Here is a 16,705-nt window from a genome sequence, read left to right as displayed (position 1 = left end):
ATGTGTACTTGCAAAAAAAACTTAGGTGCATTTTTATGAACTGCTTTGTTTAAGTTTCACAAATTCTTAAATACTATTGAAATGTATTCTGAAAGAAAGAAAACTCTATTTCAGCAAGGTGTATCAGGTTATTTATTGGTAAGTGCTGCTGAAGAAAGGTAGAGCAAGACATTCCCTAAATCTAAAAGGACTCAAATATCAAATTGCATACAAAAGAAAATAAGAGAAATGCCTGTTTTTATATGTTTCTTACATTTTTGTAATCATGAATGTATCTTAGCATTTAATGACATGTAGTATTTTGGCCACTAGAGGGTTCAAAGTTCCTCTGCTGCTCACTTTCAAGCTCTTCACAATCAGTAGATGGGATCTTAAAAAAGAAACAATAATAATGTTGTGTGCTGTAAACAGGACTAAGACACCTGTATTGAAATCTAACTCCTTTGTCCAGTTCCTAATCTTAAACTCTTATTTTATTTATACTGCATGGAAAAGAATTCAACCTTCCAATTTTCCCACAGTCAGCCCTCCTGCAGTGAAACCTGATGGTGGCAGCATCACACTGTGCGTAGTGGTCAGAGGTTATAGGAAGATTTTAGCAATTGTTAGAAGCTGGAGATTTTCACCATTGGCTAAAGTTTCACATTGTTAGGATTATTTTTATTCATATGTGTGCCTCTGTTAAACCCTAATATTGCCTGCCTGTGTACAGTTATTATGTTCATTATGTACATAACATAATGTTGAAAACCCCAAAGACAGAGGGGCAAAATAACTGTCATATACTAAAAAGTTTTGGTTTGACTCTACATGACAGCCAACACACATACATGGAAATATTATAGACCTGCTCATTATCAAAGATGAAAATATTTCTAATATTTCTGTAAGTAACTCACGTTGTACTATAAGACGATTTTTCTCTTTACTTTGAAACCATTGTCCCACGGATCCAATTACCAAAAGAAATGTTATAGGAAACCCAGTTATCATGGACAGTGCAATTAATAACGTCACCCAGGCTTACCCTTCTGCTTCTACTGTACACTGTAACTCAGCAGATGAGTTGCTTGATAGTTTCCATTCTAAAGTTGCAGACATCATTGGTTCTATTGCTCCAGTTAAGGTTAAAGGGAGCGCCGAAAAGCCGAACAAAGGTTGCGAAAGAATGGATTCCAAGTTCACTATGAAATCTTTAATAAGAAACTTCACAGACATAATTCACAGATAAAAGATGCAAGAGAATCTTAGTTCTCTGATGTTATCAACGAAAACATTAAACAATGCTTGCGGCACAGTTGACAAATTAACAACCCCTCCTATCTCTGCTGCTGATGAACTGCACACTTAAAAGGCCTGCAATGACTTTGCAAATTCTTTACTGAGAAAATACAGGGTATTAGAAAAGCAGCTGCGCATCAACACCAACTCCAGTACCAATACTGTCTCAAGTTAAAATAAACTCTGTTAAAATGCCCCGATTCTTCCCACTGAATTGCAAAAGTTTAGAAGATGTTATTAAAGGAATAGTACACCCAAAACATGATTAGCCTTCATTTTCTACTCACCCCCATGCTGAACAACACTCTGGAGTACATGCGCGCTCCCGACGCTACGGAAGCCGGCAGACCAAACCAGCGCATTCAGCTCGGCAAAGAACTCATGCTCTTCCTCAACACTGAAGTCCTCAGACATTTTTCTTTCGTTGTTTCTTTCTTTGCACAGGTAAACAGCACATTTCTTCTTCTACGCTTGCATTATCGGCAGAGCAGACGCTGAATGCGCACTTTCTTCCGGTTTGGTCTGCCGGCTTCCGTAGAATCGTGAGCGCGCATGGGGGCGCTATTAGGAAATCCTATACACTACTGTTTATGCTCTAAAAACATTCTAAATGACTTTGTTTCGAGTAAATTCTGGATGCTACCAACTCAGGACACTTGGATTACATTGGACGAGCAGTATGGAGGAATATTGACACGTTTTTGTGGACCTTTCTGTCTCGGGCACCATAGACCTCCATTATTTGAATGTCAGCAGACAGCAAGAAGCCTCCCAGATCTCCAGATGCATTTGAGATATCAAAAAAGTACTCCAGAGTTTTGTTCAGCATGGGGGTGAGTAGAAAATGAAGGCTAATCATGTTTTGGGTGTACTATTCCTTTAAAAAGGTTTCACCTGTTTTAGAGTCTGATTTGATTCAAATGATAAGCACGTTCCTTATGTTGGACTTATTATACTTGCTGAAAAAGGCACTTTAAAATAAACATTAGATAATGATCTTAATGTTTTCTAGCAATTAGTCTAATATGAGTTGTTTTAAACAAAAAAGTACTGCAGTGTAGCAAGTAACAAGGTAACAGGGTTGGATTAACGATAACAGTTAAATGATTTTGAATTTTCTTTAAATCTTTAAACAAATAAGATGGAAGGAAACACAAAAATACTAGATATGTCATATTTAGGAATTGTGTCCAAATAACGTCACAGATTAAAACGGATCTGTTTGATGAATTTAAATCTCATGGGTTTGAATCAGCGCTGGACTTGGACAAGCTTTTGGCCTTTTGAGCAGAGGCAGGCTTACCAGGTTTGGATAAAAACACAGTAAAACCTACAAATGGAAACAAAACTTTCTTGTGAGGAGTACATGAACATGTCATGACGGTTTTAAGAGATCTGACCCACATGCAGAAAACCACTCAGAGAAACCAGAGAAAAGTTTAACAGGTTTATTGAGGAGTTCAAAGGGTTGGATTCCGGGGAACCCAGAGAGCTGGTAAACCGGAAAAGGAAGTGAGAAGGGAAGTTCACTGAGGTTGGTTCAGGGTCCGTGGGAACAATGAACAACGTCTTGCAAAAACAGAGATAAACGGGACTCACGATTGCAGAGAAAGGTTTCTTCCCTGAATCCAGTTGCTGCGGGTTTTTCCTGAGACAGGGGCTCGTTGGAGGGCGGACAGGTTTTTGGTTCTGTTGGTTCATGAGGAGCAATGGAGCGGACTGCCACTTAGATTTCCTGGAGAACTTGAACGGGACGTGTGGAGATGGATCCCCTGCTCAGTGTGAAGCTCAAACAATCCTTCCACGGGGAGAAGGCCAAACATCTAGTATGCAGGATGACTTCCTACCGAAAGGTAAAGACAAAAATCATGTTGGACTCAGAAACAAAGACTCAGTTAGACTCAGCTAAACTCAGCTAAACTCAGCTTGGCTAGAGTACCCAAAACTGGCAAACACTCTGGCGTCAAAGTAGTGGCAGTCCACTGCTTAAGAAGTACCCAGTAATGAGCCAACCAGCCACAGGTGTAAGGGAGGACCAACGAGAACAGGGCGCCCCCTGGTGGTGGAGGGGGAAAAACACAAAAACACAACCCACACAGACTGGATTCCTAACAGATCAATGTTTTTTTTTTGAGTTTTGGTTTAAAAGTTAGACCCCCCCAGTCCTGTTATCTTATGAAAGCTGCTTGTTCTGGCTTACTAAGAAATAAAATATATTTATTTATGACTGTTCCGTTAAAGGAAAGCTCTGTGTTTAAACCTTGAAGCTTTCTTTCTCCGGTTCTGTTTCCAGAAAAGAGATCATTCTGGACAAACTCTTTAAATAACTTTTCATAATGTATATGCATTAAATAACCATGAGATCAGGAGAAGTTGCTTTGGGTTACACAAGGCAGCTGCTTACCATTCAGTCTCACTTCTCATTGAAGTGACCCCAATAAACAGTTAGAGAAGCATTTTATACAATTCCAGTCTGCCACATCATCACATCATTACATCATGCACGTTAGCAGATGAGGAGACATCCATGGCTCCAGCCTTATCCAAATATTACACTTGGTTCTTAGCTGAAGGACACCGCTCTCATTCCATTCCCAAATATTTGCCACATACTAAATGAAGATTATAACTGTATATTTGGACAGAGGAATTGTCTCAATTAGATAAACTACTGGGAAAAACATCAGTTCTGACACACAACATGCAGCTAATATTAGGGTGTATTAAGCTCCCACATCATCAATGATAATTATCAGTTCAATGGTTTAATATCAAATGATATTACGATGATATGGCATTAATAATTGAGGTAAAAGGGCTGCCAGACAACATGGTGACAAACAATACTAATTTACAGAATGGTCATATTACAATTATGTAAGAAAAAAACAACCTAGGTAAATGAGAAACGAGTGTAATATAGGTTGTTAGCATAAAATTATTAACCATTATTATTAAATGGTTCAATTAAATGGTAACATGTTCACTTTAAACATTTTAATGGACAAAAATAGTTGACGTTGTACACAACTGGGGGACGTCATTAAAATAGTGTTTTTCTAATTAATGTATTTTTCTCTATATCTTTATTAATAGATCAAAATATACTGGTGGGTGTTTAGATTAGCAGACGTAACTTGAGGTTACTGGTTTTTATTACTTTAGTCAGTAAGAGCATCATTAATTGGCTAGAAAACAAAGTTTTAAAGACTAATTTAAGATATACATATTTGTTTTTCATATTACGTGAATATATGGATATCAATTTGTGTTTTTTTTAAATGCTTTTTGATTTTTACTTTATGGGTACTCTGAGGTGAGCCTGTTTGGCCTGGGGGGCGGCGGGTTCGGCGGGGACCATGAAGCATTTTTGCGCTGTTGTTGGTTCTGAAGTGAGCTGAGGTTGCACATTTAAAGACAGACAAATTGCTTGGAGTGGATTTTCACAAATGTGTGGATTAAATGATGATTAGAGATGAGTGCACTAATTTTTTCACCATGGCTGAAAGTCTGGAGTTCTGTCAGAACAGTATATGCTGTCCATATCCATAGTTTTATGTAAATTGAATGAATTCTGAGTCACAATATAAAACACAGCTAATGTTTTTAATGATTTTAAACATGAAAAGAAAATGTTTTCAAATTTAAAATCCCACTCACATGTTTATTTTACCACTAAAGGAACTTGTTTTAAATTAATATTGACTACGGTAATATGGTTTTCTCAACATCCAGGAAACTTCAGTCATTTCTGGCCGTTTCTACATCCATGAAATAACAGTATAATCAAAGCTGATTTTATTTTATTTTTTTTTAAGTTAAAATAGATATGTTTTTGCTGGTCTGTACAGCTGATCAGATTGAACTGGTATTCTGTCAGAACTGACTAAATATAGTCTTTTTTTGTTAAATAATACAAAAAGCATTTGGTCCTCTGCATATGCATATATTTGATATCTGTTGACATCCTTCTTTAATATTTGGGGCAAAAGAAAATTTTTAGTAAACTTTCTCTTAACATTTCCCTCGAGGACTGTAACAAATCAACATTTCCAAATCTTATCCACCTGCAGCCCTGGAAGTGAGCGGCTCATCCAAACCACACAGCTTGACTCCAAAGGAGAGGTCTCACTTTAACATAAATTGTACGTGTGCGTGTCTCTATGGTGCATTTTGTCCGAAAAATTGCTTTTTATACAATGAAGTTACTCTAGTAGGGTAGAGTAGCAATACAATTTGTTTAAAAAAGTTAAAAGCAACTGAGTAAATGTGACTGGTTACCACCCATCTGTAGTATTTACACAATTTAGTTTGAGCTCCGAAACAGAGCATGTTTGCATTCTGAAGGCCATGACTTTTGCTCTCTTTTGATCTGTTCAGTACACACCTAAATGAACACACAAATACCTTTAAAGGGTTTTTTTTTAGTGCTTGCAGTGTTTGCATGTGCAGAAACTGGCCTGCTACATGTATTTACAGGTGACCAATTAGATTGCGGTGCAGGCCTAAGTTCACCCTATTGTACAGGTTGTGAAGATAAAAATTTATTACATTCTGATTATGAGGTCCTTTCTGCTGCATTGTACAACTTTTTATATGAATGAATTAATCTTTGGCTTTAGAGAACTTTAGAATGACACCAGCTTCTTTTCTTTGAAGGTGAACCCCCCCCCCCCGAAATGAACTGGATAAAAGCAAAACTTAACAGTTCAATAAATCATATTTAGTTTTATGTTGTGATGGAGTAGTATTTCAATGATTTTTTTTATTTTATGTATTTACTGATACTAATAACTAAATAAGAAACACAGAACATTTCTCAGGACAAAGCAGGCCTTCAAAGATCATTTCAAAGGACACGTTTGGTTAGTCTTTACATACATGGGACATTCCCTCCCTTATAAACCACTTCCTTGTATAATTCTTTCACTTTAACCACACTGTTTTTTGGGGTTTTTTTTAAACACGAACAGCCTGTGAAAGGTTATATATTAGTATTTCAGTCTAGTCTTATCTCTACCCTCATTTTCTAATTTTTAGCCTGTTACAGGTGGACTTATTGGAGCACTTTAGATTATTTTCTTTCTTCTGCTTTATTAAGTAAAGATTTATTTTGAGTTTGCACCTAAAATATAAATGTACCATATCAGAGAAAATAAGGAAAACCAAAGTATTTTAAATCTTTAACATTATTATAATGAGTTGTTATCAGAGATGTACTCACTTTCCGTACTTGAGTAAAAGTACAGATACTTGTGTTAAAAAATACTCTGGTAAAAGTGGAAGTACTGATTAAACTTCTTTACTCAAGTAAAAGTAACAAAGTACAGGCTTGTAAATTTACTTAAAGTATAAAAGTAAAAGTAGAAACCACTTTTTTCATGCCATTGCCTACATTTTAAATGGATGTCTACCAATAGGGCTAGATCTCCGTTGTGTTCATTTTCAATCATCTCGTCGTCCATACTACTATGCTAACGCCACCGCCACCAAGCTGCAATGATTTGCCGCGAATGAATACCGCCGAATCTGTCGATTCATCTTGTAGTGGTGCAACAAATGCAACGTAGATTCCCATCCAATTAGATTGAATTTGGTATTGATGACGTGAAAAATAATAACGGTAACTCCATTGAAATGATTCAAAACTAAAGTAACGAGCCAATATTTTTAAAATGTAAGGAGTAGAAAGTACAGATATTTGTGTAAAAATGTAAGGAGTAGAAGTAAAAAGTCGCCATAAAAATAAGTAGTAAAGTAAAGTAAAAACATCAGAAAAATCTACTTGAGTACAGTAACGAAGTATTTGTACTTCGTTACTTCCCATCTCTGGTTGTTATTAATCTAAGCTGAGGGTCATGTAATGGATGAAAGTTGTGGAAAGTTTTGTAATTTTGTTGTGAAATGTGGGAAAACCAATCTTTGGAGTTGAGTTTTGAGTTAGAGGCTGTTCTTGTAATGTTTAATTTAAGTAATTAACATTTTGTTGTATTTTCTATATGACAGAATAAAGTTTCTTGTTACTTATTGAAGTTACCATGACTCATAGTTTATGTATGATGCTAGTCAGGATTTAATTAGATTGTGGCCAAGTGAATAGAAAGCAGGAGATTTGTGCCCAAAAGAGGCTGAAATGGTTGCTAGTTTAAAACTCAGAGTATCACTCTGTACTGCTGCCTCTTGGCCAGGTCTCCCTCGAAAAAGAGATTTTATCTCAAGGGACTTTCTGGTAAAAAAAAAAGGTTAGATAAAAAATAAATAAAAATAAACTCTGGGTCCCTGAACAAGACCATTAACCCCAGATTCCTCTTTGTGCATTACTCATGCTCTCTGGGTAAAAAAACAAAACAAAAACATATGGGTTATAAATGCATAGGGCACATTTTTCCCCTAAAGAAAGAATGAAACAAAAAAATATAGAAAAAAGAATTTTAAAGTAAGAAATTTCAGATATCTAGTTGGTACAACATTAGCTACTTTCATCTGAACTGGAAAAAGAATTAATAAAGTCTAAATTTCAAAGTTTAAGAGACACGTAATGGTCACGGTGTTAACAGTGAGTTTAAAAATGAATTGCTTGTGTCTAATTTAGCTATTATAGATTTGATTTAATACTGGCTTTGTTCTTTTTAATTTATAATTAAACTAGATCTGTATAAAATATTGCCCTGCTATATACAGTATTTGTATATTTAGGGAAATATCTGCCCTTTCCACTTTTCCAATAAAGCACAAGGTGACAAGATTTGTGACGTTAAATATAAGGACATTTTTATCTTGAAGATAAAAAATAAGGAAGTGCTTTAACTAAGAAATAAAAAAAACAGTGATGATTTTTTTGTCAAATTTACATTTAAGCATTAAAATGACGTGTAACAGCAGGGATGGGTGTCTTTCGACTGAATATAGATATTCTACTTTGGAAAACTTAAAAGCAAGACTTAAAAAGGTTTAAAACTCTGCAAACATTTCTATTTCTACAGTAGAGGTGCACATTCTCCTCCAGGATTTCCTAATAAAGAGCAGACATGGTTTATTATGGTGAGTAATCCTGCTCATAAAGCAACAAAACAATTCTAACCATGTCTGGCAACACAAAGTCTTTCTACTGAGATGTCACATCAAATAACTGCTTTGTCAAATAATATGTTAATCTTTGTTCTGATATTAAACACATTTTGATAATTGAGACAAAGTAGTGTGACAAAAGCATCTTAGCACGACACTTTGGAACTATTGGAAAAATAAACATGGTGTCAAAACAGGAGTTAGCAACATTCAGTAAACTCAGCGTTGCAGTTTCACACAACACCATAACCATTGCATATCTCTAAATAAGGGGAGTCTGGCACACAGAAGAAGCCTTTTGTTTTATTAAAACTGAGTTCTGAATTTGGTCAGAGCCCCTAACATGTGGAGCTGTTTAGCCATCGCTTTTAACTGTTGTTTTGACGTCAATAGCTGATTGTTTAACTGGACCCAAATGTTTCTGTTGTGCAGCTGAATGTAACCTGCAGCTCATCCTGCATTCAGTGTTTTAGTTGATGTTAATGCTTCACCGTGGAGTCTAGGATAATAAATAGGTTCCATGTCGAGGGAAATATATATTTTCTCTCTGCGTGAAAAGAATGATACAAAAAGTAAGCAACTGACAGATTTTTTAGATCGTTTAAAAAATCCACCGAAGAACAAGTTCACCGGCTGTGAAAACGAATGCAGAAAATCATCTGTTCAGAGGTTATAACTGGGTTTTTATAAAGGTAAGCCGCATTAAGGAACAAAGAAATGAAAGAACAGCTGTGAGGCTAGAGGTGAAATCTCCACGTTCTCCCTCTGTGTACATATACACTATATTGCCAAAAGTATTTGCTCACCCATCCAAATTATTGGAATCAGGTGTTCCAATCACTTCCATGGCCACAGGTGTATAAATTCAAGCACCTAGGCATGCAGACTGTTTTTACAAACATTTGTGAAAGAATGGGTCGCTCTCAGGAGCTCAGTGAATTCCAGCGTGGAACTGTGATAGGATGCCACCTGTGCAACAAATCCAGTCGTGAAATTTCCTCGCTCCTAAATATTCCACAGTCAACTGTCAGCTGTATTATAAGAAAATGGAAGTGTTTGGGAACGACAGCAACTCAGCCACGAAGTGGTAGGCCACGTAAACTGACGGAGCGGGGTCAGCGGATGCTGACGCGCATAGTGCGAAGAGGTCGCCAACTTTCTGCAGAGTCAATCACTACAGACCTCCAAACTTCATGTGGCCTTCAGATTAGCTCAAGAACAGTGCGCAGAGAGCTTCATGGAATGGGTTTCCATGGTCGAGCAGCTGCATCCAAGCCATACATCACCAAGTGCAATGCAAAGCGTCGGATGCGGTGGTGTAAAGCACGCCGCCACTGGACTCTAGAGCAGTGGAGACGCGTTCTCTGGAGTGACGAATCGCGCTTCTCCATCTGGCAATCTGATGGACGGGTCTGGGTTTGGCGGTTGCCAGGAGAACGGTACTTGTCTGACTGCATTGTGCCAAGTGTAAAGTTTGGTGGAGGGGGGATTATGGTGTGAGGTTGTTTTTCAGGAGCTGGGCTTGGCCCCTTAGTTCCAGTGAAAGGAACTCTGAATGCTTCAGCATACCAAGACATTTTGGACAATTCCATGCTCCCAACTTTGTGGGAACAGTTTGGAGCTGGCCCCTTCCTCTTCCAACATGACTGTGCACCAGTGCACAAAGCAAGGTCCATAAAGACATGGATGACAGAGTCTGGTGTGGATGAACTTGACTGGCCTGCACAGAGTCCTGACCTCAACCCGATAGAACACCTTTGGAATGAATTAGAGCGGAGACTGAGAGCCAGGCCTTCTCGTCCAACATCAGTGTGCGACCTCACAAATGCGCTTCTGGAAGAATGGTCAAAAATTCCCATAAACACACTCCTAAACCTTGTGGACAGCCTTCCCAGAAGAGTTGAAGGTGTTCTAGCTGCAAAGGGTGGACCGACGTCATATTGAACCCTATGGATTAGGAACGGGATGTCACTTAAGCTCATATGTGAGTCAAGGCAGGTGAGCAAATACTTTTGGCAATATAGTGTATGTTCTCCTTTTTCTGTTTTACTGTTTCATTTACAGCATAAGTGCTGTCTATTAATAGTTAACTGGTTGTAAATAAATGATAATAAGCTTGCTTTGGGGACTTTCTGATCTATTAGGAATTCGCATTGCCGGTTGCTTTTAATGTTTTTTTTTCATTTGTGAGTTTCTCTAAACACCTGATTTTTCTTAATTATGGAATTTTTTTTCTTTTTCTTTTTTGTTTTACAAAGGTTTAAACTGTGTTCTGTAGCTCCTTTTAGTTCATGTCTAAAAGGTTGATCAAGTTACACCTGGGTTAAGAATGTTTTACTTTATAGTAATAAAAAATGATTTATTCATTGTGAAGCTTTAACACAGATAACATGTTAATGAATGGATGTTGTTGCAACCGGAGTGCAGTTTAGTTTTTTTGTTTTCAAGAGAGAACCCAAACAAAAGTTTGATTAAACAGTTTATTTTGGACATGTTACAGTATAACAAATGGGATATTGGACTCTGGGCTGCATGGAAAGCCCTGAATTCAGAGTCAGAATCATAACTTCTGGAAACATTATTGTTGCATTCCATGTGGGAACTTGTCAAAATTCAACCCTTGAAGGAGAAAGACAGCTTTAGCATCAATGTCAGTGAAGTATGGTTTGTGTGGGTAAGAAGTAGAGGTGGGCAGAGAACTCAAATTAGAAATAGTTATTTGTATTTTAACTAAAGTAAAAGTAAAAAGTGACCATCCATGAAATTAATCAAAAAAAGCAGACTAATTTTGTTAACTTGCTATTCAAGTATTGATCTACTTTCTACTAATTATTTAAACATCCTTCCATCCATCTTCTGCCATTCATCTCACACACTTACACTTCAGGCCAAGTTAGAAAGATTAATTAAACTAACGGTCATGTTTTCAGACAATGTGAAGCAGCTTGAGTACCTGGAGAGAACTCATGCATGCGCGGGGAAATGATGCAAACTCTATGCAAAAACACCCTAGGCTGGGAATAGAACTGAGGACCTTTATGCTGCAAAACAACCACGCATCATAACATCAATTATGAATTATGTAAAGTTAAATAACATAAAAAAAAACTTTAAATCATATTTAAGTGTTATGTTTACATTTGAATTCTTGAGAGCTGTTCTTAACGAAATTTAATTTTGTATACACTGTGCGTACAAAATGACAATAAAGATAGTCTAAGTCTAAATACCTATGTCCAAATTTAGGTGTTTGAATGAATGGGATACAAAGATACTAAATATATAACACCGTAATTACGCAATAAAACTTTCAGGTCTATTTTGAATCTTTTTAATTAAACTTACAGCTTACATTGGGTTATGTAAGCTACAAGAAACAAGATACAGTAAACTGTTTTTATTTGTCTTTTACATGACCCAGCAGGATAAGCAGACAGAAACTAACATTAAAACAGTGAAGCTTTGGAAGAAAACTCTAACTGCAATAAACTGTAGGTTAAAGTCTATCTGATGCATTTAAAACATGCTTGTTCTTTACTGTGCAAAGTTACTTATGATCGGTACCGTAGCCGGAATCTTTATTCCAGTAGGAGTATTGATACTTCTAATCATTTCATTACTAAAATAGAATTAGATCTTCAATTCAGTTGAATTCTGTTTATTTATATAGAGCCAAAACACAAGTCATCTCAAAACACTTCTGCCTTTTTGTCATTGGTTCTTCTGCAATCCCTCACACCAAGCATGCATGCAGTGACGGTGGAGAGGAAAAACTCCCTTTTTAAAGGAAAAAACCTCCAGCAGAACCAGTGTTAGCGACAGAAGCAGAAAGACAAAAGGAAAAAAGAAGCACTAAAGCGTAAAAAAATTCTGTTAGAAAAGGTATTAGGTATTAGAGTATTAGGGCCAGGCTAAAGATTTGTTTTATTTTATGAATAAAGTCTTAACATTACGAGAATAAAGCTGTAATACTACTAGAATGAAGTCATCATACAACCCGTTTCAGAAAGAAAGCTTGGAGCTCCGACCAGCTCCACCAAACAGCAGCCTGACTCAACTTTGACCTACTGCCCGATTTGATGCTGGTGCTAAAAGATTTCCTTATTTGTCAAACCAGAGCCAAAGTTTAACTTCACATAATGCTCGCATCCCTCATTTTAGTGAAGAAGGTGCTTCTTGTAAGAGTTGCCATAAAATAAAACTTGTTTCTAGTAATTTTAGGACTTTATTCTCTTAATATTATGACTATATTCTTCAAATTTTTACAACTTTACTCTTATAATTTAGGACTTTATTCTCATATTTCACGGCTTTATTCTCGTAACGCTACAAATTTATTCTTGTAATTTTATGACTTTATTCTCCCAATTTTATGACTATTCTTGTTGCGACTTTATTCTTGTTATTTTATGACTTTATTCTCTGAATTTTACGACTTTATTCTCATATTTCACGGTTTTATTCTCGTAATGTTACAAATTCATTCTTGTAATTTTACAACTTTATTTTATCACAATTTTATGAATATTCCCGGGACTTTTTTCTTGTAATATTATGGCTTTATTCTAACAATTTTTCTGACTTTATTCTCATAATTTTACAACATTATTCTCGAAATAGAAGAAAAAAAAAATCTCTATCCTGGCCCTAATACTCTGCCGTATAAACTATATCCACATGTGGTTCTGTCAATGAAAGAAACTATCAGATCAGCTCTGAATCGGTTTTCATGCCAGGGGAATAAAATAAAGCACATACCTGTTAAAGATAGGCTCTGTGTGTCTACACCTTGGAGCTTTCTCTCTCCATTTCTTTTCCCAGAAAAGAGATAACTCGGGACAAACTCTTTAAGTAACACTTCATAACTTATATGTATTCAATAACCAGGAGACATGACAACAGATTCTGATAGCAATTTTAATTTTACTCCGATCAGAGAAGTTGCTTAGATTTACAGAAGGCAGCTGTAGAAATTGGCCCAGATAAACAGTTAAAGACATATTTTATACATCTCCAGTCTGCCACATTATCACTTTGTTACATTAAACACGTTAGCAGATGAGGAGACATCCATGGCTCCAGTCTTATCAAAATATTACACTTTATCTTAGCTGAAGGACGCCGCTCTCATTCCATTCCCAAATCTTTGCCACATACAAAATGAAGATTATAACTGTGTTTTAGGCCAGAGAAACTGTCTTAATCAGATAAACTATTGTGGAAAACATCAGTTCTAACACGCAGCAGGCAGCTAATATTAAGGTGTAATAAACTCACACATCATCAATGAAAATTTTCCTAACATACTGTTAGTCACATTGAAAGCTGAGCCCATGGCTATGCGTAGGAGAGAAACAGGACCAAGCACAGAAAAATAGGCCAATACAGAAGTGCACTGCAGCAAAACTTAAAAAAATAATTAAATAACTGGGTAAATATATTCAGTTACCTCCCACCTCTGGATTAGAAGCTTACAAATTCAATGTATCCCTTAAAAAAATTTTTATGTAAGACTTTCTCACAGATACGACAGATGGTTTGTGAAGAGTGAATCTAACCCCAAACTTTCTATTTTATCAATATGCATGAAGAGGTATTATGTTCTGAAGGGGCGACTCTCCACCACAGTGAAAACTGATCCTGACTCTCCAATCCAATCAGCTCCCCGAATGTCTCCTTCAATATTAGCTTCCTTTGAGATCTGCTCTGAGGGTAACCTGTTAGTGTCACATCGTGTGAAAAATGCTACGATTGATATATTCTATTCAATTTCCATTGAAAAACAATTTATTAAACTATAAACTAAAATAATTGCACAATGTTGCTTTGTTATTGTTTTATCTTATTTCCATCAGGTTGTTATCACAGTATTTCTGCTGCTCTAGTTTTGTTATTTTAATCAGGCGAATTAACACCTGCATTTAGGCATACTATGTATAAGTGTTTAGTTCAGCAAAGCCACTTAGGTTACTGATGTATGGGTTTCAGTTCTTTGCCAGTACTTTATATTTAAGTCAGATGATGTAGTTTAATTTCCTTTGCAACAAGTTTGAACTAATTTCCCCCTCTAAAGCAGCTCCTATTAGATTTGACTGAATCCTGTGACTGTTATTTTCAAGCACAAAGATCTGAACTGTTTGCTTGCAAACAGAGCGTGCATTAGCTAAGCAGTATGTCTCTTCATTATAAGATTAAATTGTAAGCATGTCTTGGGGAGACATGACTTGGATACTTTATTTTTACTTTATTACCCCCAAGATTAAACAATAATCAATGTTTTACAAAAAGTTTGTCTGATGAAGTTGTGCCCTTCACCTCACTTCCATTTCTGTTTTCTGTGTTTCTTCCTTGTTTCAAGTTAATTTACGGTAGTATCTCAAGTAGATTGAGGTTTTGGCTTATTCGGTCATTAGGGAATTTAAGTATGGAGTGAGATTTGTTTCATAATTGTTGCAAGCAAGAAAAAAAAAATACATTTTGTAAATGAAAATTAAAAAAATTAACCCAGAAATGAAACTTTGAAAAATGTTTTAATAAAAAGAGGTTTTGATCATAACTTTGCTGTTTTCTTCGTTTTTTTCTTCAAACTTGATTTTTTTAAATTTCTTTTTAACATATATATATATATATTAGTGCTGTCAAAATTATCGCGTTAATGCAAGGCCATTTTAACGGCGATAATTTTTTTAACGTGAGATTAACGCTATGTGGTTTTATGGTACAATTTTCCAAGTACATCCCGCTGCAGCCTGCGGGAAGGCGGGGCTATTTTCCCCCAGTCTATGCATTTCTCATAGGCTTCGAGAGCGGAGCTCCTCAAGGAAAAAAGACGCTCATACACTGGGTGGCGCTAGTGCCTTTTCTTTAAGCCCCACCACCAACAAACAAGTTGAGTGTCTGGTGGCTAGTAGCAACCTGAAATACGCTGAGAAAACAGATTACTGAGGTGAAATGGAATCTGCTACGGCACTCTTGCTGTCTGTGTACGCCACAGGTCGGTATCGTGTGTGTGTGTGTGTGTGTGTGTGGGTGGGTGGGTGTGTCTGTGTGTGGGTGGGTGGGTGGGTGTGTCTGTGTGTGGGTGGGTGGGTGGGTGTGTCTGTGTGTGGGTGAGTGGGTGTGTGTGTGTTCTCATTTTTGTTAAGAGGCTGAAAAGTAACTTTCTAGAGCATAGACTACCTCCATCTAGCGATGTCGGTCTATTGATTTTGATGTATTGATTGAAAATTGTTCATTATTACCTTGGTTAATTAACATCTAATGTTAACTGTACTACATTTTATAGCAGTAGGGTAAAATGCTTGTCTTTGTTCAAAAGACTGTATTAACTGTAAAGACTGTCTTTTACATCAGCCTGTTTTCAGGGCCTTTTTTTGCCTACATATTTGTTATTTTTTGCTACATGCCTCCCCATCTTCTTGCCATATGTTTCTATGGCATAAATCAGTATCTGTGACCTGTTTTCATTTTAAAAAAAGAACATTGGCACAAACCTAGCCTGTATGTATTTTTTGTATGTCATCGAGAGTATTTCAATGATTTTCAATCATAAAAAAAATTTGCGATTAAAATGCGATTTTTAAAAGATAATTATACAAATTTTATACTTCTGAAATTCTTTATTTCCAAATTTTTGCACTTCAGATTGCATTTTGCATCATTTTAAAACTTATTTCATAGATCACATGCTTTCCACTTTAAGCCTGATACAAATATTTGCTTTTGACATGCATATTGTACACTACACTTTAGCTGGAACATCCATGCAAACTGAGAGAAATACACCTTTGCTTCTGACTCCAAAAGAAAGGTGGTCCTTAAGCTCCCTGTCACAATTTTTTTTTGTTCTTATTTTTTGTTATTAGTTGTTTATTTTTGTTTGTTGTCATGTGTACGACTCAAACAAATTGCCCCCAGCGGGATTATTGAAAGGGTCTAAGTCTAAGCCCCCAGAAGTGAAGAAAATGTGATCCTGGTGTGACACTTTACTTAAAAAGAATGCAATTTGAAAAACAGATATAAAAATCTGCCTTTTACAAAATCAAAATTTCAAAACTAAAGTTTGAAAATACTATATATATATATATATATATATATATATATATATATATATATATATATATATATATATATATATATATATATATATATATATATATATATATATGAGTTACTCTCATAATTTTCTTTTGATCAAAAGACATATTTCAAAGTTTAATTTCTGGAAATCATTTTTTATTATTTACCTTTATTTAAAAATGTGTTTGTTTTTTCAAATTATCTTTATAAAAATTTTTTTTCCCTGCAACAATAATGAAACAAAGTTCACTCCATATATAAGCCTTTATATGTGAAC

This window comes from Cyprinodon tularosa, unplaced genomic scaffold (assembly GCF_016077235.1).
Source record: "Cyprinodon tularosa strain WSP-4 unplaced genomic scaffold, ASM1607723v1 ctg313, whole genome shotgun sequence".
Lineage (NCBI taxonomy): Eukaryota > Metazoa > Chordata > Actinopteri > Cyprinodontiformes > Cyprinodontidae > Cyprinodon > Cyprinodon tularosa.
Note: the sequence above shows the minus strand (reverse complement) of the source record.